The 11,092-nt window shown below is 46.5% G+C and overlaps 1 long non-coding RNA gene across 1 annotated transcript in view; it reads left to right on the forward strand.

The window, feature by feature from the left end:
• The window catches only part of LOC137203831 (uncharacterized), a 28,842-nt gene extending 26,797 nt beyond the window's left edge, over positions 1–2,045 (forward strand). The window contains exon 6 of the long non-coding RNA XR_010933318.1: positions 641–2,045. This is a non-coding gene — a long non-coding RNA (uncharacterized lncRNA). The remainder of the gene's footprint in view (positions 1–640) is intronic.
• Positions 2,046–11,092: the final 9,047 nt, after the last annotated feature.

Below are 11,092 nucleotides of genomic sequence, written 5' to 3' on the forward strand. Positions count from 1 at the left end.
GTTGTGACTCGTTGGCTCCAGAGCGCAGGCTCAGTAGTTGTGGCGCATGGGCTTAGGTGCTCCACAGCATGTGGGATCTTCCCGGACCAGGGCTTGAACCTATGTCCCCTGTGTTGGCAGGCGGATTCTTAACCACTGCGCCACCAGGGAAGTCCCACTTGTCTTTCTTCTTGGTTTATGAGTAGCTGCTGATGACTGTTTGTAGGATGGACCCATTATTTCATTAGGGGTTTGCACAACAGTGATATTTCATTTCTTTCATTTCGTCTTCATTTATTATGTGAAATACTCCCAGATTTCTCGAGAGGACACCACATCACTAAACGCTAAGGTTTGAGTAGACACCGTCCACTATCTAAATTTTCACGCTTCCAAATGATATATCTCTTCTGTTGAATTTGACATATGACATATAATTGAACTGCACTCAACTGGAAATTAAAAGCGATAACGTTTACAAACAAATGTGCCGGAAATTTCTTCCTGTACTCAGTGGTCAGCCCGTTTCTAATCCAGGGGTGTGCACAACATCATCGGGAATTTCTTCCTTCTCTTTCTTTTTAAAAAAATCTTATGGGAGTATAGTTGACTTACAATATTGTGTTAGCTTCAGGGGTAAGGAATTTATTTCTTAATTCAGTCAGGAAGTCCCTTGCGAACCAAATGAAAAAGGAGCCTGTGAAACTCTCTGAAAACATTGATCCATCGGACCCCGTCTCTCTCCCCCCTACCCCCCCACCTCCCAACTGTTCACCGGTGCTGGGAGAAGGAAAGGAAGATTCTGCCACAGCTGTGTCCATTTGGGAGGGTCCTGTGCAGAGAGGTTTACAGACTGGAAGCTGCCTCAGGGAAAGGCGAATTGTTTTTGTTTTTGTTTTTTTCACTTTTCATTTTAAAGTACTCACTCCATCAGAGCCAACGGGAGATTTTGAACAAACCACATTGCCCTCAGGTCTGCTTCTCAAAAGAGGGGATTTACTCTTCACCCCTCCCCCCCATGAGTGTTCACAGCAGAATTAAGGCTAGGGAATCTGGCAGGGGCTCCCTTGCTGAGGGGAAGGTGTGTCTGTGCCTTTTTGCAAGGCTTTAATCACTTGTTTATAGAGGGGGAAGGAAAAAAAAGAAACCAGAAGGAAGACAGTGGAAGCTGTTCAGTCTTGGGTTCCCTCTCAGGCAAACCCTCTCACACCCACCCGCCCTCCGTACGCTGGGGACCAGCTCAGCTTTCCTTTGTCCTGGGTTCCAGAGCAATGGGGGTTGGTCCCCTGCAGAGCTGAGCCTGACGGTGCGTCAGCGGTGACGGTGGGGCTGCCCCGGGTGTACCGATCCGCAGGCCCGAACTACCTTTAATTATTTACACATCTCACCCTCACCTCCTCACACACATATACCCCTTTTCGTACCTATTCTCATCATCATATTTCCCAAGCTGACACGGGACCCATGTTCCAAATAAAACCTTCACTATTATTTTCGCATAAATATTTATCTAGAGACACTGGTGTCCTATGGGGAGTTGAACTTGGAAACCAGAACTGGAGGTGAACCTACTTTCAACTATAAACTATTTGCAAGTGTGTCATTTATGGATGTATTTCCCATTCATAAAGAAGCACATTAAAAAAAAAATGCTCATGGGGTAAATCTGAAATCTAGAGAAAAGCTGAATAACAACTCTAATAATAATCACTTTCCTTTTGTTCCCGATATGTATAACGATATGTTATACATATCGTTAAAATAAATAAAAGTATTATTTCCTTTTGAGTAGGTTGTGTGTATATGTACAGGGTATCAAATGTAAGAAGTACAAAATGGTAGGGTGAAAAGTAATTCTCTCTCCTATAACTCTCTCCTACTTCCTCTCCTCATGAGTCACCATGGTAACGACGTGTATCCTAGCTATATTAATATACGTGTGTGTATACATATATATATATATAAGTGTATGTATAGTTTTGACTGATGCATCACTTTCTTTTGTTTTGTGAAATATATTCATGCCAGAATATATTTTTTCAGGATTCCTTTTTAAATAAATTAATATACATGGAATGTCTTTGAATAATTTATATTTCATTCAACATGTAAGGAACCAGCCTATCAAAAAAGAGAGACTAAGCTAGACAAAAATGGGCAATCCACAGGGAAACAGTAGCATGTGGTAGCTCGGGGTAAATGACAAATATCTGCTATGTAAACAGGAAATCTGTTGGGCCAGGTGTTACCCAGACACAAGCCATTTTCCCTTCACCTTTATCAATAATAAATGCAGTCCCCCATCAACCGGACCTCAAGACTTTTGCCTACACTGCAGACAGATCTTGCTAAATGGACAGAAATTGCCAGGCTGAGCAACTGTACTGAAAACATTGACATCTTGAAACCCTCAGCAATTTGGCTATGTGTTTAAGGGTGTTGGCCCCCAAAGGTTCCAGCCGAATCCTCCATGCTTTTCGCTGGCAAGGAGCGCTGCTTTACTGTGCCCGTGATGCTGGATAGGTCTTTAAACGAGCCTTCTATGGTCCCTCCGTGGTCAGGGCAGTCTACTGCTCTGCCGTCTCCAATCCATTTGCGATGGCTGTAAAAAGCCACCTTCCGATGCTAGCAGTAAATCTTGCCCTCCCATTCAAAAAGGCTGACAAGAGGGAAGCAGCTTGAGTCTTCACCCCAGCCTTGCAAACTTGCCGTCCTGCTGTGCACGCTTGTTTTCTGTGTTCGACACTGTGTGATCCTTTCTCCCCACCATGGTTCTTCCCTACGGTGGGCCGAGTGCAGACTTAAGCCATCGAGTCTGAAGTGTGGTTCCGTAGCGATGCAAGAAAGTCAGACTGGATTCCTTGCCACTCGGGCTGATGGCTGTTCAAATCACACAGTCCCTCTCTTTCTGTCTTTGTGAAAATGGTGAACTTTTGCTGGCAAACAGGTTTTTCTGGCTGATTACCCTTCAGATGGATGTTTCTCTTGACTGAGGGAAGCCAGGGCCTTTCAGGAATGTTTGTAGTTGTGTGGAGGAACCCCGGGACTTGGGTATAGACCCGTTTCTGAACCTACCTCTTAGGGTAGTCGCTGCCCCATCTGGTCAAACAGTCTTAGAAAAACAGCATTGGCTGGACTTACTGATCAGAATGTCAGGACCAGGTCAGACAGGGGAACTGGCTGAAAAGCTAGCTATGGGTTTTGAGTGCACATAACTGGCTTCAGATTCATCCCTTCTTGATATGGTGAACAAGTCAGCCAGACAACCTCTCCGACCCTCAGCATCTATCAAACGGGGCTGAAGCTTCCTGTCCTATCTCCTGGAGCCCGTGGATAAAATCCTCTGCAAACGTAAAGTACAGAATGTTTGGAAACTGGTATTGTTATGATGGTGATCACAACAATGAGGGAGACACCTCTCGGGAGTGAAATAGATCGACACTTGTAAAACACGTGGGAATCTTCCGGCTCTCCGTGCCGTAAAAGTGTGAATCTCAGGGAGCTTGAGAGATGGAGCAGTAGGATTGCCGTACCAGTGAATGTACAGATAAGCTGCTCTTCAGATGCGTACAATGATAAATCCTAGGGCATCACCTCTCCGAGAAAGAACTGGGTGTGTAAATGTAACGGCATAAACACACGCTCACACACATTCAAACACACGCAGGATTGAAAGCTATCAGACATGTGGAATTTTTATCATTTCGTGTCCTTGTCCAATCTGCTTCCTTACAGCAGCCAGAGGATGACTTCAGAGTCCAAATCATTGTCACGCTACATATATTTCCAATAGCTTTCCATTGTTCTTACGAGAAAGACCAAAAATTCTCAATAGACCTGCGAGGTCTTCTCCACCTCAATTTGTCTCAAGTTCTCAGTCATTATTTTCTGCTCTTGCCTTGTGGTACATTGAATTATTGAACCCCAAACCTTCACACCCCTGTATCCATGCTCTTTGCCTTGTGTCTTGGTGGTTTCGCTCATCTAAGATTAAGGTAACTTCCCTGACCTTGGTCCTTGGGCTTGGTCATGTGACCTGCCTCAACCAATCAAAAGCAGGTAGAAATGATAAAAAGGAATGAAATTGTGCCATTTGCAGAGACATGGATAGACCTAGAGACTGTCAAACAGAGTGAAGTAGGTCAGAAAAAGAAAAACGAATATTGTATAATATTGCTTATATGTGGAATCTAGAAAAATGGTACAGATGAACTTATTTGCAGAGCAGAAATAGAGACATAGATGTAGAGAACAAACGTATGGACACCAAGGTGTGGGGGGAGGGTGGGATGAACTGGGAGATTGGGATAGACATACATACACTACTATGTATAAAACAGATAACCAATGAGAACCAACTGTATAGCACAGGGAACTCAATGCTCTGTGGTGACCTAAATGGGAAGGAAATCCAAAAGAGAGGGGATATATGTATATGTACAGCTGATTCGCTTCACTGTACAGCTGAAACTAACACAACATTGTAAAGCAACTATACTCCAAAAAAAATGAATAATAAAAAAAAAAGTGGGCAGAAATGACAGTGGGCAATTCTGACCCCAGGGCTTAAGAGGCATTGTATGTTTCCACTTGTCCTCTTGTATGTCAGTTACCGCTGATTGAAGACCTTTCCCTGAATAGCTGTTGCCCCTTCAGCCTGGCTCCCACCCAGAGTGAACACACATGAATGGAGCCAACTGGACCACAACCTATGTTTGGGAGCTAAGCCCTGTCAAACTGGCAGCTTGAAGCTGAGAAGCCTAGGTGAGTCCAACCAAGATCAGCCAATCTGAAAACACATGAGAAACCAATGCTTCTTGGTGATGCCACTGAGGTTTTTGTGGTTGCTTGTTTCACAGCAGTAGCTGACTGATACAAGATACTCTGACTTCCACCACTTCTTCTTGCCATACTTTCTCTTCCACAGGCTCTGGGTGTTCCCCTCATCACCTGAGTAACTCTTACTCATCCTTCAGATCTCAGCTCAAAGCTCACTTCTCTTGAGAAGCCTTTTCTGACCCTGCAGGTTAGGTATAAACCCTCTATTCTATACCTTTCATGGCACTTATCAGAGTTGTACCTTTATGGGATGATTCAGTCGTTATCTGTCTTCCTCCCTAAGGCTCTGTGAGCTCAGGAACCCTTTTGTTTGATTCACATTGTATCCCCAGTTCCTAGCACAGAACCTTTCCAGGCATGTAGTAGACACTCAGTACATTTTGTTCAATGAATCAATGAACGAAGGGGTTGAACACAATTTCTCCAGGTTAAAAATATTTTAAGTCTAAGACAAACAGCTTAATGGTCTAAAAGACCAGTATAGAAGGAAAGAATAAAGACATGAAACAAACAAAGAAAAATATGTACATAACAGCACATTAACAAAGGTGACTGAAAATAAGACTGAGTTGGTTGCATTCACCATTCATTCATTCAAGTACATGCCAGGCCCTTGGGGTCTGCTACACAGTGCCAGGGAAGACTTCTAGAGTGAGTGATCCTTGGGCTGAGTCTTGAAGATTCTAGTGTCAGCACATGAAAAGCTGTGGAGATTTGAAGGAGGGAATGATGAACTCTGGGGTCATTGAGGAATGCTTTGCTTGGAGGACACTTTTGAACTGGACCATATAGGTGAGCTGAATTCTCCAGGTCAGATTGGAGGCAAAGCAATATATTCAAGATGGAGGGAATAGCACACAGAAAGGTGGATAGGGGCATGAAAGTGTTTAGAGGACGGCAAATTGTTTGATGGTGCGAACCAGGAAGGGTGAGGGTGTGAGTGCCTGGCTGGTTGGCAAATAATGAGGATTAACATTTATTGAGCCTTAAGGTAAGTCGAGGACTTACCCTGTGCTGTGTCAAACACTGGACGCATAGCACACCCACCTCCACCATCACCCACCTAGCCTCACCCACCTCCACCATCAAGGAAGTTGGTACTGTCATCCACCTGTTTTACAGATCGGGAAACTAAAGCACAGAGAGGTCGAGTAACTTACCCAAGGTCACAAGGGGAGGAAGTGACAGGTTAGTGCCTTTAGACAATCCCGCAGCAGCCTGTGGAACTCTGGGCTTAGCAGTTAGGGCGGTGTTCTCCAGCGAAGGCAAATCATGGAAGGCTATGCATAACGGAGGTCAGTGGCCGGCCGTGGAACCGGTGGGAACTAGGTTAGGGACAGTAGCTCAGGGCATGCATTGGCTAAACTGAAACAAACAAAAAGAAGGGGTTCAGGGCAGCGGCTGATGACTCAGCCTAGTTAGAGGTCAATTTAACAAGTGGTCGTGGCTCTCCTGAGAAGTCCTCAGAAGTGGGAGAGGAGAGACTGGCAGCTTGTGGGAGAAAATGAGAGAAGCAGTGAGATGCTCGGGAAAAGGTAAGGAGGATCTAAGTAAATATTTGGATGCCGGGGTGGGGGGGGAAGGGTGTGGGTAAGGGGGGGAGCCCATTGATTTTTTTATGCCCAGACCTCAGTGCAGGAGTTAATGGGAAAATCCATAACCCAGGGTTATGGAGTATGGGTGGAGAGAAGTCAGATGGAAAAGATAGAGGTATCAGAAGGAAGGGCTAATGGAACCACACGGGAGACATTAAAAGGCAATAAATCTGGATGGTATTTACCCAGGAATTCTGCAGAGGATGGTTAACTCTTAGAACCCTGTTCACCTGGGGCTGGAGCTGGAGGGACCCACGTGGGCTTCCAACAAGGGGTTTGGATTCACCCTGAGAAGAATCAGATGGGAGAGGAGATGTGTTTCTAGGCTGAGGGCCGCCCAGGGTGTCTTCGGAGACAGAAGGGAGCCCCAAGTTGTGGGAGGTTGGGCTGGCAAAGGGGCTCATCACCTCAACCACTGGGGAACGTTCTCTGGAAGAGTTAATCAGCCCGTGGGAAGGGAGAACCACAGGATATAATTTATTTACCTACTCCATGACAGAATCCTTCCCAGAAGACCGTGGATGGTAATTCTCTGTAATTATATCTCATGCGAGGTTCCGTAGGCTCTTAGACACATTAACTCATTAGTGCTCACAGCACACCTGGGAGAAAGGTGTGGGGAGGTGAGGACCAACTTCACCAGCCAGATGGGGGAAAGCGAGGATCCCTCCCCATGGGAGGAGCAGAGTTAGAACTGTGATTTCCTGATTCTCAAGTGCTTAAATGGAGGAGAGAAAGAGATTAGACACTGGAGCTGCCCTGGGTTCAATTTCTCTTTTTCTCTGTGTCATCTGAGGGAAGTCACTCAACCTCTCCGGGCTGTAGTTTCCTCATCTACAAATGGAGAGAGCTATGTGGTTACTGACTCAAAAACCTGTTTGCCTGGAAGTTTAACCTCCCCCTGAGTTACGGAGAAGCACCGAGTTTGTCGTGTGATGATGAGGGTGGACTGAGATTAGCCTGTAGGCTGAACTGCTGCGTTGCCCATATGAGTCACAGTGATGAATTCCTCACGGCCTTCAGAGGTGCAAAAATTTGAGATGAGACTTTCCAGTGAACTGAAGCTACCAGTGAGGGACAGCAAAGCTGGGATCCCAGCCTTGTTGGAGGACCGGAAGATGGATTGGTGGATTTCAAGGACGTTCGCAAAAATTCCTCTCACAGTCCTTTGCACTGTTTTTGCCACTCCTCCCAATCCCCTTGGACCTGGGCTGATGCTGTGATTTGCTTTGACCAATAGGATGTGGTAAACATGATGCCACATGCATCTGAGGGTGGGCCTTCAAAGAGTTCTGTTCTCACCATGTCATGGTCCAGGTGCCAGGGAAAGAAGTTACAACTGGACTCCTGACTTTTGAGAACACGTGTGAAGGAGACAGGTCTCAGTCTTTGGCTGTTGCCGTCGAGCTCCAGAGGTATGGAGGAGGTATGGTGAGGTTGCCTCTTGGGGAACCTCACCCCTCAGACTCTTCAGCCCCAGCCCACCCACCAGAAATAATATGCCGTGATCCTTTGAAGCCTCTGCATTTGGGGTGGTTTATTTCAGAGCAATGAGTAACTGATCAGAGTGGGTCACTGAGGTTTTTCTGGGTTCTAGAAATCCTAATTTTTCTGGCTTTTTGATCTAAATGCTGATGTCTTCGAGCATGTTCTTGAGCCAGTGGGCTGGAGACACTTGTAAGCTGCGTCCTTTCACCTCTTAAGAGTTTCACCTTGCCTGAAGGAATGAAACAGCAGCCCTGGAAGTTCTTCATGAGCCATGACGCAGTCCTAAGGTGTTGATGTGATGATGGTTGTTTATTTTTTTCCTTGCCTCCTTACTGATTGGGTCAAGGAGAGGAATTTAGGTAAAGGAAGAGGGAAGTTAGAGAAAGGAGATGAGAAGGAGACCAGAAATTTACTGAGCACCTATGATCGTTCTAGGTACTATGTGATTTACTTTCCATCTGCTATCCTGTCCATTCAACAAACCTATGAGGTAGACATTATTCCCATTGTACAGATGAGCAAATTGAGGCTCAGGGAAGTTAAGTGGCATGTCCAAGGCCTCATAGCCAGGCTGTGATAGAGGCAAGATTTGATCTAAGGTCCTTCTGGATACAGCAACCAGATTTAGCCTGTTCTTTACACTGGCCTGAGCTTGTCTGAAGAAAGTTGGAGAGAAGCGGTGTCTGAGGCCATGAAAGATCTTTTGACTTCTTCTACTTTAACTTCACCTGCGATGGGTTTTGGAGAGACCATTAGAAACCAGGATTTCTCTTCTGATTCGTTCCACCCCTGACTTTAGATTAGGCAAGGTCCTCGTAGGAAACAGAATTCATTCCAGACAATTCAACCAGGAGGAGTTTGATACAAGGGCTATTTATGGCAGGGGGTGGTGGTGGTGGTGAGCAGGGTTAAGGAAACGAACAAAGGATGTTAAAGTTCTCTGGGGCCAGCAATAGTGGGAACCGTCACCCCGCTTAGGGTTGCAGGGACCAGGCTGAGGTGTATGGAACCAGCGAGGGCTGGAATGTGGAGCTGGGCTTTCCAGAGTGAGCCCCAGTCACAGCGGGTCACTTTCAGGGAGGGGTAGGGAATAGATACCCCGATAGGACCTCTTAATCCACTCTCCCTCCTAGCTGCTGCCAGGGCTGCCCAGAAGCTGAGTGTAACCAAAAGTGAGAGGGCAAGGAGCTGGTGATGTGTCTGCAGGGGTCACTCCCTGGGTACCGGGCAGCGCAGAGAAGATGGAGTGTGGATCTGTGTGTGTGGAGGGGCAGGGGGCAGAGAATAAGCAGCACAGACTTGACCCCACACCTGTCCTCTTTGACCCTCCGATTGGGACAAACACATCCAGTGACCTTGAGACTGTTTTCCTCAAAGAAAGGGGACTCTTGGGTGCCTTTTAGTAGATGCGCTGGGAATTTCCTGGAACCGCTGCGTGCTCCCCAAGCGCTGCACAAAACACTCTCTCCACCTGTCAGCGCCCAGATAGGCTCAAGTGTGTCGCTGTCGCACTTGGAGAGGAATTTGGAGCGTGTGTGTCTTCCAGCCACTCTCCAGTCCCCCTTTAATGGGAGTCTTATTTTAAAGGTAGTATTTATTTGCTTAATCTGTTGATTTTATTATTTCCCAGCTGTGTGACTTTGAGGATGTCCTGTGACCTCTCTGGGTCTCAGTCTTATCATCTGTAAAATGGGGGATTATAATGAGAATCGAATAGAATGTCCATGTATAGCACTTAGAACAATGCCAGACGCCTATTAGGCACACAGGGATTGGTCGTTTTCCTCTCCTGTATCTCCTACTCCTCCTCTTCTTCTTCCGTCACAGAAGACAGACAATGTGTATCAGAGAAAACAACAGAGAGGCCCTAAAGTGGATACTCTTTCACCAAGTTGGAGAAGCACAAAATAAAAAATGATGGAATTCATATATCATTGGATACTTTCCATGTGCTGTGCACTGCGATGAGCTCTTGATATATTCGGTTTCTAACTTTCACAGAGCTTTGGGGGGTGGGTATTTCCATGCCTTCTGTGACGATCAAGAAACAGAGGCTTAGAGATTGAACTTGCCCGAGGCCACCCACCTAGGAAATGGCAGGACCGGGATGGAAGCTCAGGTCCTGCTGGGCTGGGGTAAACCCTTTACTGACTACCTACAATGGGCTGGGGGAAGGGAGGCAAATGGGAGGCTGGGCCAGCTTATCAGCAGAGCAGTGGCTGTCAGGTCCAAGCATCTTGCAAATACAAATAGCTTCTTCCTTAGGTCCGCCCTAAAAAGGGGGTGCAGCCATTACCCCCATTTTACAGATGGGGAGAATGAGGCATTGAGAGATTGCACAACCTCCCTCGAGTCACACATGCTAGCAAGTGGCAAAGCTGGGCTTTGGACCCATGTGGACTGTTCTAGATGCTGTGCTTTTCTCCACTCTTCTTCACTGCCTTTGGCAGGACAGGTAAGTCCAGCTGGGGACATCAGAGTGAGAAGGTGATGAGCTCCATCTCAGACGGGTCACTGAGGCAGGATCTTCTTTTTCCAGTGTCCGCTCAAGGGGCAGAATTCCGTATCAAGACCAGGGTTTCCTCCAGTGCTTACAGTCTCTGTGGCCTCTTTGGTAGGGGACCGGAAGTGACAGCTGAGACCTGCTTTGTGATGTGACATCATGGGAATCTAAGAGCACAGAGGCTCTGAAGTCAATGCCGTGATAGTAATTACTGGCCTCAGAGTGTGACGGGGAGGATGGATGAGATAGCGCAGGGAGAGAGGTTGGCATGGTGCCGGGCACTCAGAAGGCACCCAGCGTGACTGAGCTTGTTGAGTGTTCTGTAATCTGTCAGTTCCTAGGACTAGAACTGGGGGTACCTGAGGGAATTTGTTTTTACAGGAGGGGCAGGGGGCAGGGATGAATTGAGATTTGCAGAACATGTATTGCAAGCAGGCACCCCTGGAAGCACCTGTCATATATCATCTCATAATCTTTGCTAGTAAGTCTAGGGACAATTACACCCATTTAACAGATGAGGAGACTAAGGTGTAGAGATAAACTTGCTCAAGGTGACTCACCTAGTAAGTGGTGGAATTGGCTTCCTTGTGGTTTCCTGGTTTCTCCTTGTGCTTCTCTCCTCTCAATTCTCAGAATACCAGCCACAGGGATCTTGAGAGTATAAATCTAGGTCATGTTATTCCCCTAC

The sequence above is a fragment of the Pseudorca crassidens genome, chromosome 12 (genome assembly GCF_039906515.1).
Source record: "Pseudorca crassidens isolate mPseCra1 chromosome 12, mPseCra1.hap1, whole genome shotgun sequence".
Lineage (NCBI taxonomy): Eukaryota > Metazoa > Chordata > Mammalia > Artiodactyla > Delphinidae > Pseudorca > Pseudorca crassidens.